Genomic DNA, 9,956 nt, shown 5'->3' on the forward strand with positions numbered 1-9,956 from the left:
GGAAAGGGAAAATAGATGATGAAAGAAAACTGGCAGGGAACATAAAAACTGACTGCAAAAGTTTTTATAGATATGTGAAGAGAAAACAATTAGTTAAAACAAATGTAGGTCCCTTGCAGTCAGAACCAGGCGAATTGATCATGGGGAACAAGGACATGGCAGATCAATTGAATAACTACTTTGGTTCTGTCTTCACTAAGGAAGACATAAATAATCTGCCGGAAATAGCAGGGGACCGGGGGTCAAATGAGATGGAGGAACTGAGTGAAATCCAGGTTAGCCGGGAAGTGGTGTTAGGTAAATTGAATGGATTAAAGGCCGATAAATCCCCAGGGCCAGATAGGCTGCATCCCAGAGTACTTAAGGAAGTAGCCCCAGAAATAGTGGATGCATTATTGATAATTTTTCAAAACTCTTTAGATTCTGGAGTAGTTCCTGAGGATTGGAGGGTAGCTAATGTAACCCCACTTTTTAAAATGGGAGGGAGAGAGAAAACGGGGAATTACAGACCAGTTAGTCTAACGTCGGTAGTGGGGAAACTGCTAGAATCAGTTATTAAAGATGGGATAGCAGCACATTTGGAAAGTGGTGAAATCATTGGACAAAGTCAGCATGGATTTATGAAAGGTAAATCATGTCTGACGAATCTTATAGATTTTTTCGAGGATGTAACTAGTAGAGTGGATAAGGGAGAACCAGTGGTGGTGTTATATCTGGACTTTCAGAAGGCTTTCGACAAGGTCCCACATAAGAGATTAGTATACAAACTTAAAGCACACGGTATTGGGGGTTCAGTATTGATGTGGATAGAGAACTGGCTGGCAGACAGGAAGCACTGGCTGGCAGACAGGAAGCAAAGAGTAGGAGTAAACGGGTCCTTTTCACAATGGCAGGCAGTGACTAGTGGGGTACCGCAAGGCTCAGTGCTGGGTCCCCAGCTATTTACAATATATATTAAAGATTTGGTCTAGGGAAATGAATGCAACATCTTCAAGTTTGCGGATGACACGAAGCTGTGAGGAGGATGCTAGGAGGCTGCAAGGTGACTTGGATAGGCTGGGTGAGTGGGCAAATGCATGGCAGATGCATTATGATATGGATAAATGTGAGGTTATCCACTTTGGTGGCAAAAACAGGAAAGTAGACTATTATCTGAATGGTGGCCGATTAGGAAAAGGGGAGATGCAACGAGACCTGGGTGTCATGGTACACCAGTCATTGAAAGTAGGCATGCAGGTGCAGCAGGCAGTGAAGAAAGCGAATGGTATGTTAGCATTCATAGCAAAAGGATTTGAGTATAGGAGCAGGGAGGTTCTACTGCAGTTGTACAGGGTCGTGGTGAGACCACACCTGGAGTATTGCATACAGTTTTGGTCTCCTAATCTGAGGAAAGACATTCTTGCCCTAGAGGGAGTACAGAGAAGGTTCACCAGACTGATTTCTGGGATGTCAAGACTTTCATATGAAGAAAGACTGGATAGACTCGGCTTGTACTCGCTAGAATTTAGAAGATTGAGGGGGGGGAATCTTATAGAAACTTTCAAAATTCTTAAGGGATTGGACAGGCTAGATGCAGGAAGATTGTTTCCGATGTTCAGGAAGTCCAGAACAAGGAGTCACAGTTTAAGGATAAGGGGGAATTCGCTGAGTTCTCCCCAGCGAACAATACTTTTAACTATTTACAGGCCACCAAAATATGATGCACAGTTTTTTGATGAGATTGCCAAATTACTGTCCATTGTATGCATTGATTTCGATTGTGTTGTCTTAGTGGGTGATTTTAATATTCACATAGATAATGCAGAGGATGGAGGTACAAAAGAGCTCCTGAACATTTTGGACAACTTTGGACTTAATCAGCACGTAACAGAGCCAACTCACAATAGGGGGCATATATTGGATCTGATTATTTCCAAGGGTCTCGACATTTCTGATGTTATGGTGACTGATGTTGTTCTTTCCGATCACCACTGTGTATTTTTTTAAACGACCATCTCTGCTAGCAATATCAGAAAAGAACCAGAGGTGATCGAAAGGCGCTGTATCAATGAAAACACCGGCGCATTGTTTGCTCAGGCCTATAGACCACCAGCAACTCTGCCCTCGGCCTCTGTCGATGACCTTGTGGATGGTTTTAGCTCCAATGTTATGACTCTTATGGATGCTATTGCACCACTAAAGACCAAGGTTTTATCTGGAAGGAAAAAGTCACCATGGAGAAATGCCACAGCAGTGAGATCCCAAAGAACAAAGTGTAGACAGGCCGAACGTAGGTGGCGAAAAACCAAACTACAGGTCCACTACGACATCTACAAAGACAACCTCCGTATCTATAATCAGGAATTGAAAGGGGCAAGGCAGTCCTTTTTCTCAGAGGTTATCAACAAAAATAATAATTCCCGCACCCTGTTTGCCGTTGTCGATAGACTGACAAACCCCTCATCATCAGTCCCTCCTGAGCTCCTGTCCAGCAAGTCGTGCAATCACTTTGCAGATTTCTTCACCGATAAAATTCTGAAGATAAGACAAACAATGTCTAGCTCCACCTCAGGGAACATGGCTTTGTCACCTATGCCTCCAGATTCACTAATGAATCTACAACATTTTAAACTTTTAGATTGTGCATCTCTGACTGAAACTGTTCAACAGCTAAAGTCCACGACCTGCTGTCTTGATCTGCTGCCCACAAACTTCTTTAAAAATATCTTTAACAGTGTTGCACCAGAAGTACTGAACATAGTAAACACTTCCCTTCAATCGGGGCATTTTCCCAAAGCCTTAAAAACAGCAGTGATCAAGCCCCTATTGAAGAAGCCTAATTTGGATGCCTCAGCTATGAGCAACTACAGGCCCATATCTAATTTAGCATTTTTGGCAAAGATTATTGAGAGGGTAGTTTACCAACAAATTTACTGCTTTATGACCCAAAACAATATTTTTAATGTTTTCCAGTCGGGATTTCGGCCACATCACAGCACCGAGACTGCACTCACTAAGGTCCTAAACGACATACATCTAAACAGTGATGCATCAAAAGCTTCAGTTTTGGTACTTCTAGATCTCAGTGCTGCTTTTGATACGGTGGACCACAACATACTGCTTGACAGACTGGAGAAGTGGGTGGGACTCTCTGGTTCTGTGCTGGACTGGTTCAAATCTTACTTGAAAGATCGGGATTATTTTGTTTCCCTTGGTAATTTTGAATCAGAACGTACAAAACTCACATGCGGGGTTCCTCAGGGCTCCATTCTTGGACCCGTTTTGTTCAACATTTATGTGCTCCCCCTAGCTCAGATCATAGAGCATTTTAACATATCCTACCACACTTATGCCAATGACACACAACTATATATCGCAGTCACCACATGACCATAGTCCCCTACACTCACTGAGCCAGTGTGTCAAACATATCAATGAGTGGATGAACCAGAACTTCCTCCAGCTCAATGCAAATAAGACAGAAATTATTGTCTTTGGTCCCAAAAAAACAAGGCTAGAGGTGAGTGCTCAACTCGACTCAATTGCACTGAAAACCACAGACAAAGCCAGAAACCTTGGTGTAGTTATGGACTCGGATTTGAATTTTAACAGCCATATAAGGACCATTACCAGATCTGCCTATTACCATCTAAAAAATATTGCAAGAATCAAGGGATTTCTGTCCAAAGACGACACTGAAAAACTTGTTCATGCATATATTTTTAGTAGGTTAGATTATTGTAATGGCATATTTACAGGTCTCAATAAAAAATCAATTAAACAACTGCAGCTTATCCAAAATGCCGCTGCCAGAGTCTTGACCAACACCAAGAAAATGGACCACATTACACCTGTCCTTAAATCTTTGCACTGGCTTCCTGTGTGTAAGAGGATAGATTTTAAAATTCCGTTACTGACCTACAAGGCACTGAATGGTCTTGGTCCAAAATACATCTCTGACCTACTTGTTGTATATGAGGCGCCTAGACTCCTCAGGTCTTCAGGGACAGGTTTACTCTGTGTTCCCAGGGTCAGAACTAAAAAGGCTGAAGCAGCATTGGGTTTTTATGCTCCACACCTGTGGAACAAGCTCCCTGAACACCTGAGGTGTGCACAGACTGTAAGCGCATTTAAATCAGGCCTAAAAACACTGTTGTTTACTATAGCTTTTCCATAACCCGACATGCAGGTAATCTTAACCGTCTAATTTTAACCCTTTTATGTGCTTTTTAAAATCGTTTTATTGTTTCATTGACGTTGTTTTATTATTCATACATTTGTCGTATTGCTTATTTTGCAATTTTTAATTATTGACTATTTTATTTTTTCTTTCCTGTAAAGCACCTTGAATTGCTGTTTGCACCAATGGTGCTATACAAATAAATTTGCCTTGCCTTGCCTTGCCTTGCCTATTAGGACCGAGATGAGAAAAACATTTTTCACACAGAGAGTGGTGAATCTCTGGAATTATCTGCCACAGAAGGTAGTTGAGGCCAGTTCATTGGCTATATTTAAGAGGGAGTTAGATGTGGCCCTTGTGGCTAAAGGGATCAGGGGGTATGGAGAGAAGGCAGGTACAGGATACTGAGTTGGATGATCAGCCATGATCATATTGAATGGCGGTGCAGGCTCGAAGGGCCGAATGGCCTACTCCTGCACCTATTGTCTATGTTTCTATCAGTGGAGTGTATAATTGTCCTATGTACCATCAACGTAACAATGAAATTCTTATTTGCTGCAGCTTCGGCCTAGAGTGGACGTGGAGAGGATGTTTCCACTAGTGGGAGAGTCTAGGACCAGAGATCATAGCCTCAGAATAAAAGGATGTACCTTTAGAATGGAGACGAGGAGGAATTATTTAACCAAAAGGGTGGTGAATCTGTGGAATTCATTGCCACAGACGGCTGTGAAGGCCAAGTCAATGGGTATTTTTAAAGCTGGGAATGATAGGTTCTTGATTAGCAATGGTGTCAAAGGTTACGGGGAGAAGGCAGGAGAATGGAGTTGGAAAAATAAATCGTCCATGATTGAATAGTGGAGCAGACTCGAAGGGCCGAATGGCTTAATCCTGCTCCTCTGTCTGATCATCGTAAAAGGCCCCCAAAGGCAAAACGTATGATAATCAATAAAAGTAAATTAATAACTGTAATACTATGTAACCACAGTGCAAAACCCAAAGTCCATAGAAACACAGTCCACAGAAGATCATAGTTGCTGTGACAGTGATAGGTAGTGTTCAATAGTCTCCATCTACACCTCACGCTGCCTCGGCAAGGCCAGCAGCATAATCAAGGACGATTCGCACCCCGGCCATTCCCTCTTCTCCCCTCTCCCATCAGGCACGAGGTACAGAAGTGTGAAAACGCACAAACTCCAGATTCGGGGACAGTTTCTTCCCAGCTGTTATCAGGCAACTGAATCATCCTACCACAACCAGAGAGCAGTGCTGAACTACTATCTACCTCTTTGGTGACCCTCGGACTATCCTTGATCGGACTTTGCTGGCTTTACTTTGCACTAAACGTTATTCCCCTATCATACACTGTAAATGGCTAGATTGTAATCATGTATAGTCTTTCTGCTGAATGTATAGCACGCAAAAAGAAAGCTTTTCGCTGTACCTCGGTACACGTGACAATAAACTAAACTGAACCAAAGATAGTTGCTGAGAAGAAAGTGTTCCTGGAGGTCAGGTTCCCAGGTTCCTGTACCTTCTTCCCAATGGTAGAAGTGAAATGAGAGGGTGGCCAGGGTGTTGTGGATCTTTCACGATACAGACTGCCTTTTTGAGGCAGTGCCTCCTACATATCCTATCGATAGTGGGGAGGTCAGTACCTGTCGGGCAGTGTCCACCACTCTCTGTAGTCTCCTTTGCTTCTGGGCATTTGAGTTACCGAACCAGGTCATGCGGCAACTGATCAGTATACTCTCTACTTTAAGAAAGAACTGCAGATGCTGGGAAAATGGCAGGACTGTCATATGCTGAGAGAATGGAGCGGCTGGGCTTGTGCACTCTGGAGTTCAGAAGGATGAGAGGGCATCTTATTGAAACATATAAGATTGCTCAGGATTTGGCCACGCTAGAGGCAGGAAACATGTTCCCGATGTTGGGGGAGTCCAGAACCAGGGGCCACAGTTTAAGAATAAGGGGTAAGCCATTTAGAACAGAGATGAGGAAACACTTTTTTCTCACAGAAAGTTGTGAATCTGTGGAATTCTCTGCCTCAGAGGGCAGAGGAGGCCGGTTCTCTGGATACTTTCAAGAGAGAGCTAGATAGGGCTCTTAAAAATAGCGGAGTGAGGGAATATGGGGAGAAGGCAGGAACGGGGTACTGATTGGGGATGATCAGCCATGATCACATTGAATGGCGGTGCTGGCTCGAAGGGCCAAATGGCTTCCCCCTGCACCTATTGTCTATAAAATTGCTGGAGAAACTCAGCGGATGAGGCAGCATCTATGGAGAGAAGGAATTGGCAACATTTCGGGTCGAGACCTGCCTCACCCGTTGAGTTTCTCCAGTAATTTTTGTCCACTCTCTAGTTTAGCTTAGAGATACAGTGTGGAAACAGGCCCTTCGGCCTACTGAGTCCACGCTGGCCAGCGCTCCCCACACAATAACACTTATCCTACACACACTAGGGACAATTTACAATTTTACCCAAGCCAATTAACCTACAAACCTTTACGTCTTTGGAGTGTGGGAGGAAACCAGAGCACCCGGAGAAAACCCACGTGGTCGGGATCAAACCCGGGTCTCCAGTGCTGCGAGGCAGCATTTCTACCGCTGCACCACCAGGCCACCCCATTGTACATCTGTGGAAGTTACACATGACCCCTCTTCTGAAACAATAACAACTAAACGGCAAGAGGAAAATATCACAGACAAAGTTGTCCTGGTCCAAACACACTGACATGAAAGTACACCAACGCCTTTACCCGAGAAGGCCGAGGAAGTTTGGCATGTCTCCAACAACTCTAACCGATTTCTACAGAGGCATTGTGGAAAGCATCTTACCAGAATGCGTCACAGCTTGTTTTGGCAACAGCTCTGCCCAAGACCGCAAGAAATTGCAGAGAGTTGTAGACGTGGCCCAGTCCATCACACAGACCAGACTCCCCGCCATCCACTCCATGTAAATGTTGCGCTGCCTCGGGAAAGCAGCCAACATAATCAAGGACCACTCACACCCCAGGTCGTTCCCTCTTCTCCCCGCTCCCGTCGGGCAGAAGATGCAAAAGCACGTACCACCAGATTCAGGAAAAGCTACTTCCCCTCTGCATTCAGACTATTGAACAAGCCGAGGTGCAGTCCCGGCCCTCCAACCTGCCTTATTGCCACCCTTGCACACTTTTTTAATCTGCACTTTCTCTGCAGTGACACTCTTTGCTGCGCACTGTTGGTTTTCCTCAGACGCTACCCCATTGCATTTGAAAGCGAATGCATCAACTCCCCCCCCCCCCCCCCCCCCCCCCACCACTACCAGTCAGCCCCCACCTCTATTTTCTTGGGTCCTCCACAACTTCCAATTTCCAATATGAAGAGAGTTCTCATTCTTCGGGACAAGTCTACAATGGAATGTCTACAATGGACTTGATGGGCCGAATTCCCTAATTCTGCTCCTCGAACTTGTGACCGCTCCCTCCCCCAATCAACCCCATCTGTACTCCCCGTTGCCATGGGAAAGCAGCCAACATTATGAACAACCATTGGTCATTCTCTCTTCTCCACTCTTCCATCGGGCAGAAGATACAGAGGCTGGGAAGAACATACCTTCAGATTCAAGAGCTTCTTGCCCACACGTGATCACACACTTGCACAGACATCTCAAATGTTATCTCTGATCCTCCAATCAACCTCATTGCGACAGCTGCACCTTTTTTTCCTGTACTTTCTCTGGAGCTGTTAACACTGTATACATTCTGTTTATTTTCTCTTCTGCACTACCTCTTGTACTCATGAATTTCCAGGTTTGTTCTCCGCCCTACAATATAAAGAAGTGTTCTGACCCGAAAAGTCACCGATCCATGTTCTCCAGAGATGATGCCTGACCCACTGAGTTACTCCAGCACTTTGTCCTTTGGTTTATTAAACAGCGTCTGCAGTTCTTTATTTCTGCTATAACGTGATTGTGTAGGATGGAACTGCAGGTGCTGGTTTACACCGAAGATGGACACAAAGTGCTGGAGTAACTCAGCGGGACAGGCAGCCATCTCTGGAGAGAAGGAATGGGTGACGTTTCGGGTCGAGACCCTTCTTCAGACTGAGAGTCAGGGAAGAGATATGAAAAGGTACATAGAACTTATTAATAAAAGATATGCAAAATTACAGATCAAATCCAGCTATGATGACCACGGAAAGGTGGAGTCCATAATTGTCGGCTGCGGGGAAGGCGATGAGTCATACACACAGTGAAACTCAGCAAGACAACAATGAAACTAGTACGACAACTATGGTGGGGGAGGGGCGGAGAGAACAAGGATGCAAGTTATTGAAATCAATATTCATACTGCTAGGTTACAAGTTTACAAGGTTAATTCCCGGGATGGCGGGACTGTCGTATGCTGAGAGAATGGAGCGGCTGGGCTTGTACACTCTGGAGTTTAGAAGGATGAGAGGAGATCTCATTGAAACATATAAGATTGTTAAGGGTTTGGACACGCTAGAGGCAGGAAACATGTTCCCGATGTTGGGGGAGTCCAGAACCAGGGGCCACAGTTTAAGAATAAGGAGTAAGCCATTTAGAACGGAGACGAGGAAACACTTTTTCTCACAGAGAGTGGTGAGTCTGTGGAATTCTCTGCCTCAGAGGGCGGTGGAGACCGGTTCTTTGGATACTTTCAAGAGAGAGGTAGATAGCACTCTTAAAGATAGCGGAGTCAGGGGATATGGAGAGATGGCAGGAACGGGGTACTGATTGGGGATGATCAGCCATGATCACAGTGAATGGCGGTGCTGGCTCGAAGGGCCCAATGGCCTACTCCTGCACCTATTGTCTATGTTTCTATGAAACAGGCCCTTTGGCTCAGAGTCCACGCTGACCATCAATCACCAGTTCACACTAGTTCTATAGTATAGTTATCCCACTTTCACATTCAATCCCTGCACACGAGAGCCAATTTATAGAGTTTAGTTTAGAGACACAGCGCGGAAACAGGCCCTGTGGCCCACCGAGTCTGCATCGACCAGCGATCCCCGCACAATAACAGCACCCTACAAACACTGGGGACAATTTTTATATTTACACCAAGCCTGTACGTCTTTGGAGAGCGGCAGGAAACTGAAGATTTCGGAGAAAACCCCCGCAGGTCACAGAGAGAACGTACAAACCCCGTATAGACAGCACTGGCAGTGACGATCAAACCCGGGTCTCTGGTGCTGTAAGGCAGCAACTCTACCGCTGCACCAAGAGGCCAGGCTCTTGGCAGGCGGGCAAGAAAACCGGAGCAACCGGAGGATATCCACGCAGTCTTAGGGAGAACATGCAAACTCCACATACAGGCAGCACCCGAGGTCGGGATGGAACCCGGGTCTCTGGCACTGAGAGGCAGCTGCTCTACCTGCTATAGCTTGGCCTCAGTGTTAAGTTCCCTCTATCCCGAGCTTCTGTCTAATCTCTCCTTCCCGCTCACACATTCTCACTTCTCGCTACAGAGAGACCAGAAAGCAAATCGGAATGACAACGTCTTGTATCCCAAAAAGTCATCCATTCTTTGTTTCCAGAGGTGCTGCCTGCCCCGCTGAGTTGCTCCAGCATTTTGTGTCTATCTTGGGTGTAAACCAGCATTTGCAGCTCCTCCCTACACACCTTAAGGGCCTGTCCCATTTGGCGATTTTCTTCGGTGACTGCCGGCATCACTGACTGACGTATCAGGTCACCGAAAGAGACTGATGAACAAGGACCCCCAGATCCCGTTGTACTTCCCCTTTTCCCCAACGATGCCATTTAGATAATAACCTGCCTTCCTGTTTTTGATA

The 9,956-nt window shown here is 45.4% G+C and overlaps 1 protein-coding gene across 1 annotated transcript in view; it reads right to left on the minus strand.

Annotated features, from left to right (window-relative positions):
• Window positions 1–9,736, minus strand: part of LOC116984799 (NFX1-type zinc finger-containing protein 1-like) — a 48,735-nt gene extending 38,999 nt beyond the window's left edge. Inside the window, exon 1 of the mRNA XM_033039181.1 lies at window positions 9,539–9,736. The gene's annotated coding sequence lies outside the window, so the exon portion shown is untranslated. The remainder of the gene's footprint in view (window positions 1–9,538) is intronic.
• Window positions 9,737–9,956: the final 220 nt, after the last annotated feature.

This window comes from Amblyraja radiata, chromosome 2, assembly GCF_010909765.2.
Source record: "Amblyraja radiata isolate CabotCenter1 chromosome 2, sAmbRad1.1.pri, whole genome shotgun sequence".
Lineage (NCBI taxonomy): Eukaryota > Metazoa > Chordata > Chondrichthyes > Rajiformes > Rajidae > Amblyraja > Amblyraja radiata.